Source organism: Bufo gargarizans, chromosome 11 (genome assembly GCF_014858855.1).
Source record: "Bufo gargarizans isolate SCDJY-AF-19 chromosome 11, ASM1485885v1, whole genome shotgun sequence".
NCBI lineage: Eukaryota > Metazoa > Chordata > Amphibia > Anura > Bufonidae > Bufo > Bufo gargarizans.
The window spans coordinates 50,490,642-50,512,057 of record NC_058090.1 but is presented as its reverse complement, the minus strand read 5'-3'; positions in this window follow the sequence as shown (position 1 = coordinate 50,512,057).

The following is a 21,416-nucleotide window of genomic DNA, read 5'->3' as shown; positions in this document are numbered from 1 at the left end:
CTCTCTCCAGAATGTGGATGTACAAAATATTCCCCTTTTATTACACTTGAGCAATGTATACATTGTAGGCAGGAACATGTGCCTCTTTTAGGTGTAGCAAGTGTCATTTGTCATGATAAGGTCTTATTGCTGCCTACATCAGCCCTGATAATGATGTCCCTAATGTTCTTAGATCTTTTGTAACAAATCATCGGTAACTGCTGGAATTCTGTTACTAATGGGTATGCCTCTCTTATAATGTTCTAATGACTATTTATGATGTTCCAAAATTTGTTAATCCATGCGTGGTATTTTACCACCAATGGAATTTGTGGTTGTTTTTTTGGTAGACCCTGAATTGGTGTAGAGGTATTTCTCAATTTATCCTGTTCTATTTCCAACAATGGTTGTGGGTATCCTCTCGCCAGAAATTTGTTTGACATTTCATTAATTCTCATTTCTTTATTTGTAGTATCCGAAACAATCCTGTCAACATGTCTATACTGCGAATAAGGAAGGGATTGTTTTGTTGCAGGTGAGTGATTGCTAGTAAGATGTAGAAGACTGTTAACAGTCAGTTTCTTTGACATATAGGTCAGTTTGTAAGGATCCATCATCTATTTTAATGACACAGGTGTCAAGGAAAGTGATTTTCACATTATCCCAATGCATTGTGAATTGAAGTTCCTGCCACACTGAATTCAGATACATAGAGAATTCCAGCAATGATGATGGTCTTCATGAAATTAAGCTCAAGCGTAAATGGGTTCTGCAGCAGGACAATGATCCGAAGCACACCAGGAAGCCCACCTCTGAAAAAAACAAAATGAAGGCTTTAAAATTACCTAGTGTCATTCTTTGGTGCTGCTCATTATATGATTTTATGTGTTAATTTTTGGATATTGATATGTTTAAATAAAGTCTATTTTAATGTCATTGGATGGAGAATCTTTCTTTTTTGGGGGGTAACTCTGGTCTCAGGTGTAGCTTAAGTGGTCATTCCAACTCTTCTATTTAGTCTGGCCTCACCCATCATGCTATGTGGTTGATAGCTCCTTTTGGATGTTGGAAGTGCTGGTGTTGGTTCTCCTCTGAGTTCCTGCTAGTCCACATACTTCGGCGTTAGATGTCTTTCCTTTATTTCTTGTTTTCCCCCCTACCTTTTAGTATTAGGCTTGAGGGAGTCTCCTGTTCCTTCAGCTGGGAAGGAACAGGTCATCTCTTGTCCTGACACTATTTCCAGGGCCCTTTAGGGTCAGATAGGGCCCTATGTTCCAGCATATGAACATTTCTACCATCAAGGTCTGTTCATACTAAGATTAGTAAGGGCTCGGTTTAGGGATTCACTAGGTGGTGACCCTTTCCTCTTTCCTTAGTTTACAGGCCTAGTACCTTTTCCCTTCCCTCTTGTGGTCGGTGTGGAGTTATCTACCCACACCGCACCGTGAGAACTGGCCACCATGACAGGAGCGGGTGGCAAGGAAGACGGCTCCAAAGGTTCAACATATCTATTCAACAAAGATTTATGAAACACATTATGATTTTTCAGGGCCTGAGGAAGTTCAAGATGAAAAGCTACAGGATTAACCCCTTAAGGACACATGACGTACCGGTACGGCATGTTTGCCGAGTCCTTAAGGACACATGACGTACCGGTACGTCATGGCTTTAAATCGCGATTCCGGCGCCTCGGGGGTTAATCGGAACGGGATGCCGGCTGAAATCATTCAGCCGGCATCCTGTAACAACATTTGACCCCCCGTATCGGCGATCGCAAAAAAACGCAGGTCAATTCAGACCTGCAGTTTTCTGCGTTTCCGGTCCATTCGGGTATCCGGTGACCCGATGAACCGGAAAAAGACTGCGATCGGTGGCGTGATTATACACCACCAATCGCAGTACAAAGATTTGAAGAGGCGGTGCTGGCCCTGGTGCTGAACGCCGCTGTCCAGGGTGCTGATTGGTGCAGGGGAGAGAGGCGCGAGATTCAAACTTCCTGCGCTCCTCTCTCCCCTCCTCTTCCTGTTCTGCATATGGGGCCTCGTGCTGCATATGGGTCTAGTGCAAAAACCGAGTGTCAGGCATTACTGGAGTGGGGACGTCCTCTACCAGACCCCACTCTACAGTACGGCCATGACACGCTCCCGGTTTGAGGCCATCCGGAAATGTCAGCATTATTCCAATAATGCAGCATGTCCCCCGCGAGGTGATCCTGCCTATGACCGTCTGTATAAGATACGGCCGGTCAACGATCACTTTGGGGCCAAATTTGAGCAGGTCTACGTACCTGGAAGGGAGGTCGCGGTTGATGAGTCTCTCGTTGCGTTCAAGGGGAGACTCAGTTTCCGCCAATACATTCCCACAAAGCGGGCGAGGTATGGCGTGAAGCTATACAAAATTTGTGAGAGTACCTCAGGGTACACTTACAAATTTTGTGTGTACGAGGGGCGAGATTCCCGTATTCAACCCCCAGAATGTCCCCCCACTCTGGGTGTTAGCGGGAAACTCGTGTGGGACCTTATGTACCTACTGCTGGATAACAGTTACCACTTGCTTGTGGATAAATTTATACCAGCATTCCCTTGTTCAGGTCCCTTGCCGCCAGATCCACTTTCGCTTGTGGGACCGTGCGGAAAAATCAACACGGCCTCCCTGCCCACCCCCTCCAGGTACTTATCTCCAGGGGTGAGACCCATGCCCTTACCAGTGGAAACCTGTTGCTGGTCAGGTATAAGGACAAGAGGGATGTCCTTATGCTGTCCACGGTAATGGCACCACCCCCGTCTCTGTGCGAGGTACCGCGGCAATGGTCCTCAAGCCCGATTGTATCGTCGACTACAATCGGTATATGGGAGGAGTTGATCTCTCTGATCAAGTCCTCAAGCCATATAACGCCATGCGCAAAACCCGGGCATGGTACAAAAAAGTTGCGGTCTACTTGGTACAGGTTGCCATGTACAACTCTTTTGTACTATCCCGAAGCGCTGGCAGCACAGGGACATTCCTCCAATTCTATGAGGCAGTCCTCAAGGACCTGATCTTTTCGGACCGGGAAAGAGCAGCAGGAGTACCTCGGGAACTGGAGGCGCCCGGATCGTCCCCGGCCAACACTTTCCAGGTGTGGTCCCCCATACTGGAAAGAAGGGACGAACCCAAAAAAGATGGAGAGTGTGTCACAAGAGGGGGATACGGAAGGACACCACTACTCAATGTGGCACGTGCCCCGATCATCCTGGCCTCTGCGTTATCGATTGCTTCAGGGAGTATCACACTTCCATGGAGTACTAAATTTTTATAATCCCCAACAGTCCACTAGAGAACATAAAAAACTATGTCTCTCAGACTTTGGAGACACAGAAGCAATTTTTTTTCCCCAAAAAATATTAGTTTTGGAGCAGGCATCCTCAAACTGCGGCCCTCCAGATGTTGTAAAACTATAACTCCCAGCATGGCCAGACAACCTACAGCCATCAGCAGGGCATGGTGGGAATTGTAGTTTTACAACATCTGGAGGGCCGCAGTTTTAGGATGCCTGCTTAGTGTCTCCAAAGTCTGAGAGCCATACATATTTGGCATCGTCGCGTGCGTAAATGTCGTCGCTATAAAAATAACATTTGACCAAACCCCTCGGATGAACAGCGTTAAAAATATAAAATAAAAACGGTGCCAAAACACCAATTTTTTGGCAAAATTTCCAATTGAATCCTATTTTTCCAGTAATAAAGCAAGGGTTAACAGCCAAAAAAAAATCAATATTTATGGCCCTGATTCTGTAGTTTGCATAAACACCCCATATGTGGTCGTTAATGGCTATATAGCCACACGGCAGGGCATAGAACGAAGGAAACTCCATATGGTTTCTGGAAGGCAGATTTTGATGGACAGTTTTTTTTTTTACACCATGTCCCATTAGAAGCCCCCCCTGATGTAGCCTAGACTAGAAAATCCAAAAAAGTTACTCCATCTAAGAAACTACACCCCTCAAGGTATTCAAAAGTTACTTTACAAACTTCGTTAACCCTTTAGGAGTTCCACAAAACTAAATAGCGAATGTAGAAACAATTTTAGAATTTAAATTTTTTGTTACCTTGCCTCAAAAAAATGTAATATAGAGCAACTAAAAATCATATTTACCCTAAAATAGTCCCAAAACAACAACCACCTTATCCCGTAGTTTCCTAGATGGGGTCACTTTTATGGAGTTTCTACTCTAGGGGTGCATCAGGGGGTTTGAAAGGGTACATGGTGTAAATAAACCAGTCCAGCAAAATCTGCCTTCCAAAAACCATATGACGTTCCCCTTCTTCTATGTCCTGCCGTTTAGCCAAATAGTAGTTTACGACCACATATGGGGTCTTTTTGCAAACTACAGAATCAGGGCAACCCATATTGAGTTTTGTTTGGCTGTTAACCCATTTTTTCCAGTAATAAAGTAAGGGTTAAAATTGAAAATTTTCCAAAAAATAGAAATTCCAAAATTGTTTCTCCATCTGCCATTAACTCTTGTGGAACACCTAAAGGGTTAACAAAGTTTGTAAACCCAGTTTTAAATACCTTGAGGGGTGTACTTTCTTAGATGGATTCACTTTTTTGGAATTTCTATTCTAGGGGTGCAAGGGGGGGCTTGAAATGGGACATGGTATAAACAAAACCAGTCCTGCAAAATCTGCCTTCCAAAACCCATATGGCGTTCCCCTCTTTCTATGTGCTCCCGTTTGGCCAAACAGTAGTTTACGACCACATATGGGGAGTTTTTGCAAACTACAGAATCAGGGAAACCCATATTGAGTTTTGTTTGGCTGTTAACCCTTATTTTATTGCTGGAAAAAATGGGTTAAAATTGAAAATTTCCCAAAAAATTGAAATTTCTAAATTGTTTCTCCATCTGCCATTAACTCTTGTGGAACACCTAAAGGGTTAACAAAGTTTGTAAACCCAGTTTTGAATACCTTGCGGGGTGTACTTTCTTAGATGTAGTCACTTTTTAGAAATTTCTATTCTAGGGGTGCAAGGGGGGGGGGGGGGGGGGCTTGAAATGGGACATGGTATAAACAAAACCAGTCCTGCAAAATCTGCCTTGCAAAACCCATATGGTCTTCCCCTCCTTCTATGTCCTCCCAATTGGCCAAACAGTAGTTTACGACCACATATGGGGTGTTTCTGCAAACTACAGAATCAGGGCAACCCATTTTGAGTTTTGTTTGCCAATTAACCCTTGTTTTTTTCCAGGAAAAAATTGATTATATTGGAAAATTTTTCCCAAAAATCAAAATTCCTAAAATTTATGTCCATTTGCCATGAAGTCTTGTGGAAGACCTAAAGGGTTAATACAGTTTGTAACAACAGTTTTGAATACCTTGAGGGGTGTAGTTTCTAGAATGGGGTCATTTTTGGGAGGTTTCTATTATCTAAGCCTCACAAAGTGACTTCAAACCTGAACTGGTCCATAAAAAGTGGGATTTTGAAGATTTCTGAAAAATTTCAAAATTTGCTTCTAAACTTATAAGCCTTGTAACATCCCCAAAAAATAAAATATCATTCCCAAAATGCTACACACATGAAGTAGACATATGGGGAATGTAAAGTCATCACAATTTTTGAGGGTATTACTATGTATTACAGAAGTAGAGGAACTGAAACTTTGAAATTTGCTAATTTTTCAATTTTTTTGTAAATATGGTATTTTTATGCAAAAAAATTAACTTTTTTGACCCAATTTTAGCAGTGTCATGAAGTACAATATGTGATTAAAAAACAATCTCAGAACGGCCTGGGTAAGTAAAAGCGTTTTAAAGTTATCAGCACTTAAAGTGACACTGGTCAGATTTGCAAAAAATGGCCTGGTCCTTAAAGTGAAATATGGAGTCCTTAAGGGGTTAATAATGGCAGTGATTTTATATGGACCAATAAACCTTGGACCCAACTTCGAAGAAGGTACCTTCAACTTAATGTTTCTTGTGGACAGCCACACAGAATCACCCAATATTAGGTCCGAACCATTCATACGTTTCTTGTCAGCCACACATTTATACTTGTTGCCCATATTCATCAAGTTATCTTTAATTTTCTGCCATATAGATGACAATGATGCTGAAAAATGTTCCTCCTCAGGGATACCAGAAGTATCTGAACCAGAAAATGTGCCAAACTGCAGGCTTAACCCATATGCCCCAAAAAAACGGTGACTTCCCAGTGGACTCCCGTCTACGATTGTTTATGGCAAACTCTGCCAAAGACAAAAACGAAGACCACTCCTCCTGATTCTCAGAGACAAAACATCTCAAGTAAGTCTCCAGATGGCACAAACAGTTTCCCAGAGGGACAAGAATCCAGTGTGTCTCCTTGGTCCTCTAACACCTTCACCTCTAGGTCAGGGTAAAGAGGGGATATGACCACCCCTTCCGACAGTATAGGACTCAGATTTTCAAAATCACCACCTCCAGGAAAACTATGTGACAAGGCATCTACCTTGACGTTCTTAACCCCAGGACGATAAGTGAACTTAAATCTGGTGAATAACAAAGACAATCTGGCCTGCCTCGGGTTCATTCGTTTAGCCAACTCCAGGTAAGCCAGATTTTTGTGATCAGTAAACACCGTGATCAGATGAATCGCCCCTTCCAACCAATGATGTCATTCCTCAAAAGCCAACTTAATGGCCAGTAACTCTCTATTACCCACATCATAATTTCTCTCTGTGGAAGAGAGTTTTTTAAAGAAAAAGGCACATGGATGCCATTTACCAGGTGACGGGCCCTGTAATAAAAATGCTCCTACCCCCAACTCGGACGCGTCCACTTCTGAATACATTTTCGGTAATAGTGGGTGAATCCCAAAAACTGCATAAGAGCCTTCAGATTTTTGGGTCGATCCCAGTCTAATACAGCACGGAATTCCTCAGGATCCATTCGAAAACCCGAAGACGACAGCAGGTAGCCCAAAAACTGCACCTCATGGACAGCAAAAACACACTTGTCTAATTTTGCGTACAATTTATTATCTCTTAGGACCTGTAACACTTGTCTAACGTGATCCTGATGTATCTCCACATCTGGAGAATAAATTATAATGTCATCCAAATACACGACTACAAACCTCCCCACAAGGTGATGAAAAATGTCATTCACAAAATGCTGGAAAACCGCAGGAGCATTGGTCAACCCAAAAGGCATGACCAGGTTCTCAAAGTGCCCCTCAGGAGTATTAAGAGCTGTCTTCCATTTATCCCCTTCCTTGATCTTAACCAGATTATATGCCCCCCTTAAGTCCAACTTGGAGAAAACCTTGGCACCAACAATCTGGTTAAACAAATCGGGAATCAAAGGAAGAGGGTAATGATCATAGACAGTAATCCGATTGAGTTCACGGAAATCCAGACATAGTGGAAGACCTCCGTCCTTTTTTTTAACAAAACAGAACCCTGCTGCCACTGGAGACTTGGAAGGTCTTATGTGTCCATTAGCCAAACCCTTGGCAATATACTGTCACGGACGTTCCTGTGGCAGATACCAGGAGATCGGAGAGACTGGCAACTCATGGGTTAAATTGACAAGTTCACTGTGGATCTTATTGTGTCTGTGTTTTGGTGAATGCCACACCCCTTGCTTCAGGTGTTGCTTGTTGGTAATTAACTTTTCCCATAAGTAGCCGCTTCTCACTCTTGGAGGTGCGGTTTATAGATTTTCTTCCTGCCTTCTAACTAGATGGTCCATTGTACTCTGTGGTGCTTCTGGAGTAGCCAGTTTTCTACTTTCAGATAAGTCTTGTATTTTCTTATTGTTTTGTGTTTGTTATATTCTATGTTGTTTGTATCTGAGCCTGAGACAGAGACTTCCATTCGTCCATCTGGGGAGGCATGGGTTGTCACTGGTCCTAACCTCTTCCCAGGGCCTTATAGGGATATAAGGGTCTAGGTATACAGCATATGAACATTCCTACCTTCAAGGTCTATTCATATTGATAGGTTGTTAGGGCCCGGATTAGTTTCCAGAACCAGTTACTGTTCCCCTTCCCTCCTGTGTTTAGTGTGGAGTTTTCCCCACACTGATCGTGACATATACTCTCTCATGGCAAGTCTTTCAGGTCCAGAAAGGTTATACAATCTAGATTTTGGCAACTTGGCTCCGGGAATAAGGACAATCATATTCTCGATGTGGAGGTAAATCCTGGCATCCACTCCAAAATCAGATATAAAAGAGGGTATTGTCAATCAGACAATTGTCAATGCAATAATCACCCCAATCCAGAATCTGTCTAGCTTGCCAATCGATGGTTAGATTGTGCTTGCTTAACCATGGTAAACCCAGAACCACCTCCAACACAAAACACGAGATAAATTCTTGATGAAAGTCACCCACTCTTAATCTGATATCATGCACCACTTAAGATAAACACTTCTGAGTTAAAGTTGCAGAATCAATAGCAAAAATGGAAAAAGAAAATTTGAATGCACTCGGTAACAACCCGTGCATACGGACGAACTGAGCATCAATCAAGTTCACCCTGGCCCCGCTGTCGATAAACACCTCAATCCCCACAGTTTTTGACTCTAGCGCCACCTCGGCAGTCAGGAGAAATCAGGTACTACCAATCAAATACAAATGCACATTTTCTGACTCTCCTCTCTCCCCTCCAAGAGTCAGATGGGAATTAAATGTCCCTCTTTTTTCTTTTTGCCATTGAATGTATGGACATACTCTGATAAAATGTCCTTTCTGTCCACAGAAAAAACACACTTTCCTTCCTATTGCCAGTATGCTTAAAAGCGGATCCAGGAGCAGCTCCCCCTAATTGCAACGGTTCGTCCCCAGACATAAACCCAGGAGTAGCTTCACCCAAAGTGTAAGAGGAGGACGATACAACATGTGAGTACGTCCTGAGAGTGGGGGCCCCTAGATCTCTCTCTCAGGCATCTATCAATGCGTATAGCCAGAGACATAGCAGCCTCCAGAGACACTAGGGTTTCATGAAAGGCCAAAGCATCCTTCAGCCTCTCTGATAGCCCTTGACAAAACTGGCTATGGAGGGCAGGATCGTTCCACTCCGTATCCGTAGCCCACCTCCTAAACTCAAAGCTATAAATCTCAGTGGAACGATCATCCTGACGAAGGCCGCGCAGCTTTGTTTGAGCTAGAGAGGTCGAATCCGGATCATCATAGATAAGACCAAAAGCCTCAAAAAAATTCATCTATCGACCGGAGAGACTGCGATCCGGTCGGCAGAGAAAAGGCCTATGACTGCGCATCCCTCTTAAGCAAGGAAATAACCACACTGACTTGCTGTTTCTCATCCCCAGATGAGTGTGGGCGTAGCCTAAAATACAGTTTGCACGCCTCCCTAAACAAAATGAAATTATCACATCCCACAGAGAATCTATCTGGGAGGGCAACTTTAGGCTCCAGATAGGACTGGTCTCCACCACTACCACCAGGACCAACAGCCTGTGATCTCTGAATCTGCATAGGAGGGTAGGAGGGAACAGGGATTCAGGCCTGAGAACTAGGGAAGGAAGATGGACACCTCCTAGTGAAAACCCTAACCAAAATCATGACTGACTACCAGTATGAACAGACCCCAAAGTAGGTGAGTTCATATGCAGGAGAACCTAGAGTCCTATCTATCCCTATAGGACCCTGGTACTAATGGCAGGGGCGAGACTACCTGTTCCTCCAAAAGGAAGGATGAACCGGAGTCTACTACAGGCCTAATACAAACAATAGGGAAATGCAACACACAGAACCCAAACAAAATACAAAAAGGGAAAGGAAAGGCTTAACTTCAAAGAGGCTATAGAAGCACCAGGAACTCAGCTGAGATCCAACCACAAACAATCCACAGGCACAGAAACTATAAACCGCTGGATAGGTCATCAGTATCTTATCGGTGGGGGTCCAACACCCAGGACCCCCACCGATCTGCCGTTTGCAAAGATAGCAGCGGTTCTGTGAGCAACATGGCCTTCTCTTTGCTTTTCGTAGGCCAGTAATGACATGTTCATGGATCATGTGGACTAGGAGCAGCTCAGCCTGATTCAAATGAATAGGGCTGAGCTGCAATACCAAGCACAGCTGCGATACAATGTACGGCGCTGTGCTTGTAAGCTGTGTGATAGCAGTGGCACTCACAGGAACGCCGCTGCCTTCTCAAAACAGCTGATCAGCGGGTGTCAGACCCCCACTGATCAGATACTGATGACTAGTGTTGAACAAAGCGAGTGCGGATAATAGATCCAAAGTTGTTTTAGTCAAAACTTCAGTTGAATGCTGTACGGAGATCCATCTCCATATATGGGCTCCGCCGAGGTAAAATTCGTTATCTCCAAAGTCGCACAAGAAAACTGTAGTAGTACCAGTAGCAGGATTGGATAGGCCATAGACCTTACAGGGAAATTTACTGGTGGGCCGATGCCCAGGGGGCCGCCTGTGCCCTCCTCACGGCCGGCCAGTGGAAGTTTTTGGGGATGTATTTTATGCTGCTTGGTCAGTATTTTGTGCTGCTTGGTCAGTATTTTGTTATGGACTGTGGTATTTGGCTCTGTTGGGGTCTTATAATGTGCCACAATATGGTATTGACAGACCTGCTTTCCATCAGTTTGTTCCCGACTACAAAACAAGGCTACTTTTGTATTTTTTCCAGGGCCACTTTAAGTTCCCAGTCCGCCCCTGACCCGTAGCCAAAGCAGACTTCGGATCCTAGTTTTAAAATTGTTTTCAAGTTAAAAAATTCATGTCCAAAGTTATTCATGAAGTCGGAGATGACAAATTTCACCTCTGCGGAGCCTATTCATTTGAATGCTGTAAGGATACAGGTCTCCGTACAACATTTAAATTAAGTTTCTACCAAACGACTTTGGATCTATGATGCGAAGCTCATTTTGCTCAACTCTACTGAGGTCATCAGTAAAAAAAAAAAATATCTATATTGGAAAACCCTTTTAAGGGCTCATGCACACGACCGTTGTTGTTTTGCAGTCTGTTTTTAGTGGATCCGTTGTTCCGTATATAAAAAGTTTTTTTTCTCTGATTTAGGTCCTCTTCCGTTCTGTTTTTCCATAAAACATATCCATATGGTTTCCGTATGCGATCCGTTTTTGTGGATCGAAAATGGAAACAGTAACTTATTAATCACCAAGCACATGAGCAATATTTCTACAGTATAGATCCGCAAAATATGGATTGAATACGGATGACATACAGATGTGTTCTGTGTGCATTCCGTATTTTTTATGGACCCATTAACTTGAATGGGGCCTCGGACTGTGATTTGTGGACAATAATAGGACATGCACTACTTTTTTGCGGAACCGAAATATGGAAATACGGAAACGGGATGCACACAGAGTACTATCCGTTGTTTTTGCGGACCCATTGAAGTGAATGGTTCCGTATACGGTACGCAAAAAAAACGGAACGGAGGCGGAAAGAAGATACGTTTTTGTGCATGACCTGATTGAGATGCTGTGGCATGACCTTAATACAGGCCATTCAAGCCAGAAAACACTGCAATGTGGCAGATTTAAAACAATTCTGCAAAGAAGAATCAGACAAAATTTCTCCACAGAGATGTGAAAGACTCATTGCCAGTTATCGCAAACGTTTGATTGCAGTTGTTGCTGCCAAGGGTGGCACAACCAGTTACTACTTTTTCACATAGGGCCAGGTTGGTTTTGCCCTTAATAAATGAAATCATAATTTAAAAATTGCCTTGGGTATTCTTACTGCCATCATCCTCACACCCCCACCACTTCTATCCTCTCGCCTCCCGCCTGGGCCGCTGCATATCTATCTATCTAATATCTATATCTACCTACCTTTTATCCATCCATTGCTCCAGTCTTAACATCTCAGCTCGTCAGTTCTTCATTCTTTGTTGCCTATAATGTATTTTTTGCATTATCATTAACGTCTCTAATCCCCCCTCCCTTACAGAATTTCTCCTTCCCTCTCCTGAGATGTAATGTGCCACATTTTAATGCTTCTGATTATATAACTAACCTATTCCATTGCCTCCTCTTGAGAGGATAATGCTTTTATCTTCCTGTTTCCTTGATTAATCGGGCTCACTGTACAGCGCAGGCTTTATGCAAACACCCAGAGGTGCGGTAAGGAACCCTTGATAAGTGCATTTGAAGTATGCCTCTCGCTCCAGGAGAGCTGAGGGATTCCACAACCTTCAACTTTGGCCACAGCTTCTCAGAAACATATTGTTTAGATTATCAGATTTCTTAAATTTTATTAACGTTTTGTTTAACTGTTTGTATTGATGCCGCTGCCTTAGAACATTGAGGTAGATTTAACTAATACAGCAGCTTATTTGAATCTTTACATTGAAAACACATGCAATGCTATTGTCACGAATGAAGTTGCAGATAACTGGAACGTATAAATAAACGACCGTCTGGCTTGATCCCAAACTAAGCAGCATATAGGCGAGCCCTTTAAAACCCTAAGAGCTCTCCCTGACTGCTATGCACATGCAAGGGTCTCAATGGTAGATGATTGCATGCCCATGTACCTAAGACTGTGTGACACCTGAAAACCCTATAATAGCGAGGGGACACGACCACCGGCTCCCTGCACTTAATACGGACGGCGTCAGTGTCACCTAGAATCAAGCCAGCAAGGAAACACAATAAAGGAAAAGACTTATCTGAGCAAACAGCAGCAGCAGCCTCCAGCAGTGAACACTTCATCCAGGAAGTAGTATAAACCGCAAAGTGAGGCAGTATGGGAGGGAATATAAAGGAAGACGATTAGTCTAAATAAGTGACACCTGGCAGAAGGAAAGGAGATGACAAAGTGAAAACAAAACAAAGAACGTCATACAAGAGGTAGAAAAGAACGTCTGCCAGACCTTCTCACAGAACTGGCGGTGACAGCTATGCATGTGTATAGAAGAATCGGAAGGGAGCTGGGACAGCTTTACAATTGACAGGCATGACTACTGGCATGTTGTTATGCTTGGCTGTGGTCTCAGGCTCTGACATCTCGCAAAAAGTTTCCTATCAGCAGGCCCCGGACTACTGCATTTCATAGCATGGCACAGACCACGAGAATAAAAGATTGCTTACAAATAAATTCTAATTTATAAGCCACAAGTACCATTACATGTTACTATTCTCATTATACGACTCTGCTTTTGACATCTTGCCCTCTAAAGTGCCCCTATTTATTACTAGGAAAAAGATGGAATAGCATTATCCATTTATCTAATGATACAAGCACAAATGGTAGAAAAGCTTTTACTGACATTTTTTCATAATTTCTGTACTTTTTCTAAAGCGAAGGTGAGGAGTAAAGAGAGTGAAGGTCATGTATTGTACCACAATTTTACAATCGATTGTACATCTCAACTTTTATCAAATAGACGCTTATGTGATGGCAAATTCTATTAAAGCAGTCCTTGGACAGACGTAAGGCTGGCAGTTACATTATACAAATTATATATACAGTACAGACAAAAAGTTTGGACACACCTTCTCATTCAAAGAGTTTTCTTTATTTTCATGACTATGAAAATTGTAGATTCACACTGAAGGCATCAAAACTATGAATTAACACATGTGGAATTATATACATAGCAAAAAAGTGTGAAACAACTGAAAATATGTCAATCTCTCGATATATATATATATTTATTTTACTGTATACAGTTGCCTCTCAATAAATTAGAATATAATCGAAAAGTTAATTTCTTTTATTTCAGTAATTCAATTCAAAAAGTGAAACTCATAAATTCTATAGATTTATTACACACAGAGGGCTCTTTTTTAAGTGTTTATTTCTTTTTATTTTGATGATTACTGCTTACAGCTAAGAAAACCCAAAAATTACTATCTCAGAAAATTTGATTATAATATGAGACCAATTAAAAAAATTATTTTAATGCAGAAATGTTGGTCTACTGAACGTTTGTACAGTATATGCACTCAGTACTTGGTTAGGACTCCTTTTGCATGAATTACTGCATCAATGCGGCGTGGCATGGAGGCGATCAGCCTGTGGTACTGCTTAGGTGTTATGGAAGCCCAGGTTGCTTTGATAGCTGTTTTCAGCTTGTCTGCCTTTTTGGGTCTGGTGTCTCTCATCTTCCTCTTGACAATCCACCATAGATTATCTATGGGGTTTAGGTCAGGTGAGTTTGCTGGCCAATTAAGCACATTAATACTGTGGTTATTACACCAGGTATTGGTACTTTTGGAGGTGTGGGCAGGTGCAAAATCCTGCTGCAAAATGAAATCAGCATCTCTATAAAGCTTGTCAGCAGAGGGAAGCATGAAGGGCACTAAAATTTCCTGGTAGATGGTGATGCTGACTTTGGACTTAATATAACACAATGGACCAACAGCAGCAGATGACATGGCTCCCCAAACTATCACTGACCGTGAAAACTTCACACTGGACCTCAAGCAACTTGGACTCTTGGACTCCACTCTTCCTCCAGACTCTGGGACCTTGATTGCCAAATTAAATGCAAAATGTACTTTCATCTGAAAACAGTACTTTGGACCACTGAGCAACAGTCAGGCTTGACAAAAGTAATGATACAGTTGTAGCCCATGTCCTGGATACGTCTGTGTGTGTTGGCTCTTAAAGCACTGACTCTAGCCAGAGTCCATTCCATATGAATCTCCTCCATATTCTTGAATGGCCTTTACTTGAAAGTCCTTTCAAGGCTGTAGTTATCCCTGTTGCTTGTGCACCTTTTCCTACCACAATGTGAACAGCCAGCTTTTTAGCAATGACCTTTTGTGGCTGACCCTCCTTGTGGAGGGTGTCAATGACTTCTGGACAACTGTCAAGTCAGCAGTCTTCCCCATGATTACGTAGCCTACTGAACCAGACAGAGGGACCTTTTAAATGCTTACGAAACCTTTGCAGGTGTTTGATGTAAAATGGGTGCAGGAACATATATACAATCACTTGTATACACATTGTATGAGATATTCAGCATATAAAGAGAGGACTGTGTAGTCAGTATCTGTACTTCAACCAGAAATATTTACTCATTGACAAAGGAAAATAACACATCCAGATAGAAATTGTATTGCTGCAAAACTCAGCATGCAGTTATGTCTTAGACAGATATGTAAATGATTACAGCTGTGGTCTGATTAGACACTGGGTTGGGTCTTGCCACAAGAGGGCATAAAAGTGATTTCACCACTGCCCAATAAAAAGGCTCTCAGAGGCTACTTTTGGGTAGTGTACCTCTGGGTTAGAGATCGTTGTCTGCTAGCCATGCCTGTATGACAGACTCAAAGACATTATGCCCAGTTGATAGACTTTGAGAGGAGATGCATCATTTGACTGAGATAAGCAGGATGGGGGTTTTGATGAATTGCCCACCATCTAGGCCATTCTGACCTAGCTGTTAGGAGGTGTTGGGAATAGTGGCTATTTGAGGATTCGCACATATGTGGCAAACAGGTTTCAGACGGCCCAGAGAGACCACCAGTAGAGAAGATCATTTGATCCAAACACAAGTAGCTCCCACAGTTTTGTTATCCACCATCCAGAAACAGGTTGGACCTTCATTGCTCCCCTGTCTTTGCCCAAATCCAACCAATACCTGGTTGACCCTCTCGGTTTGTCCATTTGTCTCGGGATTAAATGCAGATGAGAAGGAGAATTTGGCCCTGACTTTGTTGCTAAACTCTCTTCAGAATCTTGAGACAAACTGGCCACCTCTATCTGAGACATCTAAGCATGTTTCTCTACAAACAAGGTAGCCAACTCCTTAGCATTAGGAAATTTATTTAAAGGCACCAGATGACATCTTTCAGAATCGATCTATAACTACCCAGATGACCGAACTACCCTGGGAGGGCGGGAGGTCCGTAATTAAATCAATTGAGATGTGGGTGTCTCTGTGGAATGGCAAGGGACAAAGCAACCCCACAGGACGTCTCCTTAGTACCTTGGCCCTGGCACACACATCACAAAACGCAACAAAAACACCCACATTGTGTGACCAACTAGGCCACCAGTAGGCCTGAGACACCAGATATTTAGTCCCGCGATACCTGGATGACCTGTCAGAACAGAAAAATGAGACTCCTCCAATACCTTAAGGCGCATGTTTGGAGGTACAAACAACCTAATAATTGGAAGCCAAGTCCTGACAACTTTGTATTTCAACGGCCAGATCAGGATTAATGCTGGTGACAACACCACCAAGAGACAAAATATTACCAGGTTCAGTATCAATGCAGTCTTCATTACCAAAGTTACACGATAAGGTATCTGCCTTCACATTACCGTACCCCAAGGGAGAAACAGACGGCTGGATGTGCCCTTTCTTTAGACCATCATAAAAATAGTCCTTCATGGCCACTCTTTTTAAGCCTGAAGGTTGAAAATCCATCCCTTGGCACAATTATATTTCTTATGGGGAGGCAATGCTTCAGAAGCCTCCTTGGAAAACACATCCTAGAAGGCATAGGACCTTCTTCCAGATCCATACCAGAGAGCTGGACAGACAAGCAATGATTAGAGCACTGATGACCCCACTTAGTTAATTCGCCAGAACTCCAATTGAAGAGGCGACAATGTTTTTTCAACCAGGGTAAACCCAGAATTACATCAGCAGACAGACTGTTCATAGCATATAACGAATATTTTGGGGAATTAATAGATCCAACCATCATAACCAAATCAATAGTTTGATATTCAATAAACCCCTCGGCTGATGGAAGGGTATTCACCCCAGACACTGGAATGGGTTCAGGTACTTTACAGACCACGAGATCTAAAGCAGATACAAAATTAGAATTAACAAAATTTGCAGTGGCCCCCGAATAGACAAAAAGACAGACCAGAGACAGACCTTCCCCGTGAAGATAAATTAACTGGCAGGAGGATTACATTTCTCAGGAAATACCTGTGAGTCTGAGTGACCTCTCTGATCCACACTTGCACATTACGCTGGCAGCACATCTCATTTACACAGAAAGAAGTGCTGGCTGACAAGTGAGCATTTTCAAGCTTGCATAAATGATCTGACCAGTGGGAAAAAATGTGTTTGCTGAACCGGAGCACACTTACTTTGGCCACTTTAGAAATGAGTTTTCATTTCCGATCATCTGTCAGTGTAAAAGGACCCTCTTCAAAACCAGCACAATTTTGGGATCTGCACAACCCTTCATTTCTAAAAAGGTCAAGAACACCAGGAATATAAAATAAAACTGACTGCTTGGATAGTATTATCAGATAAGCGGACAGATAAGTCAGAAATTTGCACACATTTTTTAGAGAAAATCTTAGCAAATTTGACTTCTCTTGACAATTGAAAGGGAGGTGCTTGCCTAAACCCCACCCGGAAGAGTGCTGCCCCTTGGATGTTCCAGGGGTGGGGTTTAAATGTCCCTAAGTTACCAACAGAAATGTTGGTCACTTAGTTTAGGTGTGTAAAGACACAACAGCTATGGCACGCATATACAACAATCCACCTCGCGTACTGGAGACACTGGAGAAACGTAATGAGATAAGTGGTGAGAATCACATCCAGAGGAACAGATATTATGATATCTCCCCTGCCAGGTAAGTATTGGAACATACCTTGTGGTGCAATATCCTGCAAGTCACCTGCGGCACTGTACAAACAGTCCATTATTTTAAAAGGTCTATCAGTTTATAGACAGTTAGCAACCCTATGTCCTCTAACAAAAGGTCACCCATGCTCTGGCAGGACAGGTCACAGCATGTATTACATGGATGCATATTGTGAGACAGTGACAGATCTCACGCAGGTTAGAGGCAAGGAAGGGGTGATTAGTGCGGTCCACACCCCTATTCCACCACAGGTGAGACCAGCTGGAGGTACTCAGGCTGGCATAAAGCACCTCCCAGGGTATCAGCAAGGGGGAAGTGTTGTCTTGGGACAGAGACTGTGAGAGGCCGGGAGGCTCTGTGAGTGTGGTCTCAGCTGGGCAAGGCTGAGGAACCACGAGGCTGGGAGATAGCCTGGAGTTGGGGGACGCAGCGACGCCTGGGAGGGTCGCAGGGCCATAGTCAGGCAGACTACAGAGCCCCAATCCCCCACAAGAAACAGTGAACTAGAGACAGTGGGCGTACTGTGCTCTGGACAGCCAGGAGGCTGTGGGACATTGGCTGACAAAGCCGCACGAGTTCATGGATGTCACATGTGTTAGGTGAAGCTGCGACTTCATGATGACCTGTATTGGTTGGAGTGTAAAATAAACGCACTGTTTGGACCTGAAACCTGGTGTTCTGAAGCCGTATCTGTGAGAATGACCCCCGGAGAAGAGCTAACCCCCCACAATATTCACTAAAATGGCCACCAAACTGGAAATTTATGGCATTCTGCAGCTTTGTTTGCAAACAGGGGGTGACCTACAATTTAAAAAAGTTATGGAATTGGCAATCCAATGAGATGGATCTACCCCTGACTAAAGTGAAAAAGTAGCTTTGTATTGTAAGCAGTTCCTTGCTACTCTGATCAGTTTGATTAGAAATTAAAACCTGGATAGAGCACTAATGAGCTGGAAGATTACCTGGATTGATCCCCCATGACCCACAGATAATCTGGGGGCAGTGCTGTCGATATCATATAAACTGCTGCATTTTCCCCCTTTTTATCTGATTTTTCATTTCTGACCAAACAGATTTTTTGCATTCTTACATTTTTTTTCCTTTTATTCCCTGTGTCCATCCAGACTAATGCACACACGACATTTCAATTCTGCATTACATTGTAGTAAAGGAAACACTAAGGAGAGATTCAGTCCAATTGTACAGATGCAGAAGGCTTGGTCAGTCACAAACTGCAGCCATGTAATGAATTCACTCGGCAGAGTCCCTTTCCTTATCGCAGAAGGGTGCATAGGCCAGTCGCTGAAAAGAAATACACAATAAATGATTGAATTAAAACTCTCATCAAGATAATCACAAATGGAGGAAATTTGACATCTCCTTTGGCTCTGTTGATGAATTTAATAAAGAACTAATCACAGATCATTAGAGGGCTTTTGTGTGGGGTGCACATAGTAACTGGATTGAATTCTGAATGTAATGCATTTGGTTTCTGGGGCTGTACAAAGAGCACAGGCTAGGTCTGATCCTTGTAGGACAAAAATAATAAAGGTGCAGAGCAACAAAACCAACATTTATTTTGAAATGAATCCGTCTCATGCTGTAATTTAGCTTCTCTGAAAAGGTTAAAGGCACAGTAACCTCATATTCATCAGTTTTCTATGTGGCAGTTTCACATTACCATTACAGCTTATGCAAAAATCGTTGGCAAAATGTGCTAGGATGCTATCCTTCTATAATTCATCGCTACACAGTTAGGGCTCATGAATATTTCGGGGCAATCTGATGTCCATAGACTGCTACAGACCCATGCTGTACCCTGATATGGCTGTCATTTTATTCAGAGACTTACAATGTTTTTGTTTTTTTTCTCACGGATTTCCAAAATGCGTTGCCTAAGGCATCGTATACTGTATTACATAGGGATCTAGGCAGGGTTCTGGATCTCCTTAAAAAGAGACCAGTTCTATATGGCGGCTTACTGGAAGTCAATTGTTAATGCTCCATGGGGAAAGAAAATGCAAAGAGGTATCTCCCAAGGAAGAGGACAATCTCGCCAGCACCACCTTGTGGAAGTGGCTCCCTATGAGTCAAAAGTCTACTTTTCAACAAACCTCTTTGCATATTACTTTCCCATGGAGCATTGCCAATATGTCTCTATACCATGGAGTACTTCCAGTAAATATCCATACAGGACTGGTTTCTTTGAGGAAACCCAGTACCCTGTCTATGTTTCTTTTAAGGCATTGCATCTGGCCAGCCAGAATACTACTCCACACTGATGAGGGGCAAGCACCCATGAAACAGCTGTCTACGGAAGGATATCTGGCTTGGCTATGCCCCCTGGTCAAATTCAAAGGCTTGTGAAAAAGACGAATTTTGACTCATAAGAAGACACTTCCACAAGGTGCCATTAGCAAGAAGAAAGATATTCTTACAATATGTATTACATGGGCATTCTCTCCTGTAAGCATTTTTCTTCAAGCCTAAGGCTAGTCTCACACTAGCGGCAAGGATCTCCGGCAGGCTGTTCCGGCGGGTGAACAGCCTGTTGGATCCGTGCGGCCGCTAGTGCACACGTACCTCCAGACTACCGCTCCAGCCCCATTGGCTATAATGGGCGTGGGCCGGAGTTCCGGCAGCAGCATGGCAAACTTGCCGAGAGGCGGCCAGAATAAAACTACAAAATGTCATACTCTTATTCCAGCCGCCTCTCGGCATGTTTACGGTTCTGCTGCTGGAACTCCGGCCTGCCCCTGTTCTATGATGGACTGCATAACGGAATGACTTTAGAGGCATTCCGTTATTCATTCCGTCATAATAGAAGTCTATCGGCTGCATGCCAAATTCTGAAGCCAGAGGTGTAACTTGGCCAGCATGCACTTTCCATAATACTAGTGTCTTCTTATGCGGCACAAGGGTCTTTGGGCCCCCTCAGGCTCCTGGGCCCACTAGCGACTGCTACCTCTGCACCTGCTATAGCTACGCCCCTGGTCATCTATATCAGATAGATGGGGGTCTAACACCTAGCACCCCTGCCGATCAGCTTTATGAAGAGAAAGCATGCACCATGTGCTTGTGCCATCTCCTGCCTTCTTCCTGCTCGCCGCTGCTATGATGACAGGATAGGTCGCCGCTGCTATGATGACAGGATAGGTCATCAATCTTGAAAGCCTGGAAAACCCCTTTAATTTAAATGGTATTTAATGTAAAGGATTCATCACACACTTTACTGACATAATCTCATCTATATTATATATAAACACACATACGGAGGCAGTGGGGTAACTAAAAATGACTTGGCCCCACAGCACATTTTTTAATTGACCCCCTGCCAGCAACTTCTTCGCAGCATCTTGCTCCTGTGAAACCCCCACTTCTGTGGCTAGTCAACATTGCTCTCTCAGACCAGGCAGCTGCTCTGTCCGTATATACAGTTGCAAGAAAAAGTATGTGAACCCTTTGGAATGATATGGATTTGTGCACAAATTGGTCATAAAATGTGATCTGATCTTCATCTAAGTCACAACAATAGACAATCACAGTCTGCTTAAACTAATAACACACAAATAATTAAATGTTACCATGTTTTTATTAAACACACCATGTAAACATTCACAGTGCAGGTGGGAAAAGTATGTGAACCCCTAGACTAATGACATCTCCAAGAGCTAATTGGAGTGAGGTGTCAGCCAACTGGAGTCCAATAAATGAGATGAGATTGGAGATGTTTGTTACAGCTGCCCTGCCCTATAAAAACACACACTGGTTCTGGTTTTGCTTTTCACAAGAAGCATTGCCTGATGTGAATGATGCCTCGCACAAAAGAGCTCTCAGAAGACCTACGATTAAGAATTGTTGACTTGCATGAAGCTGGAAAGGGTT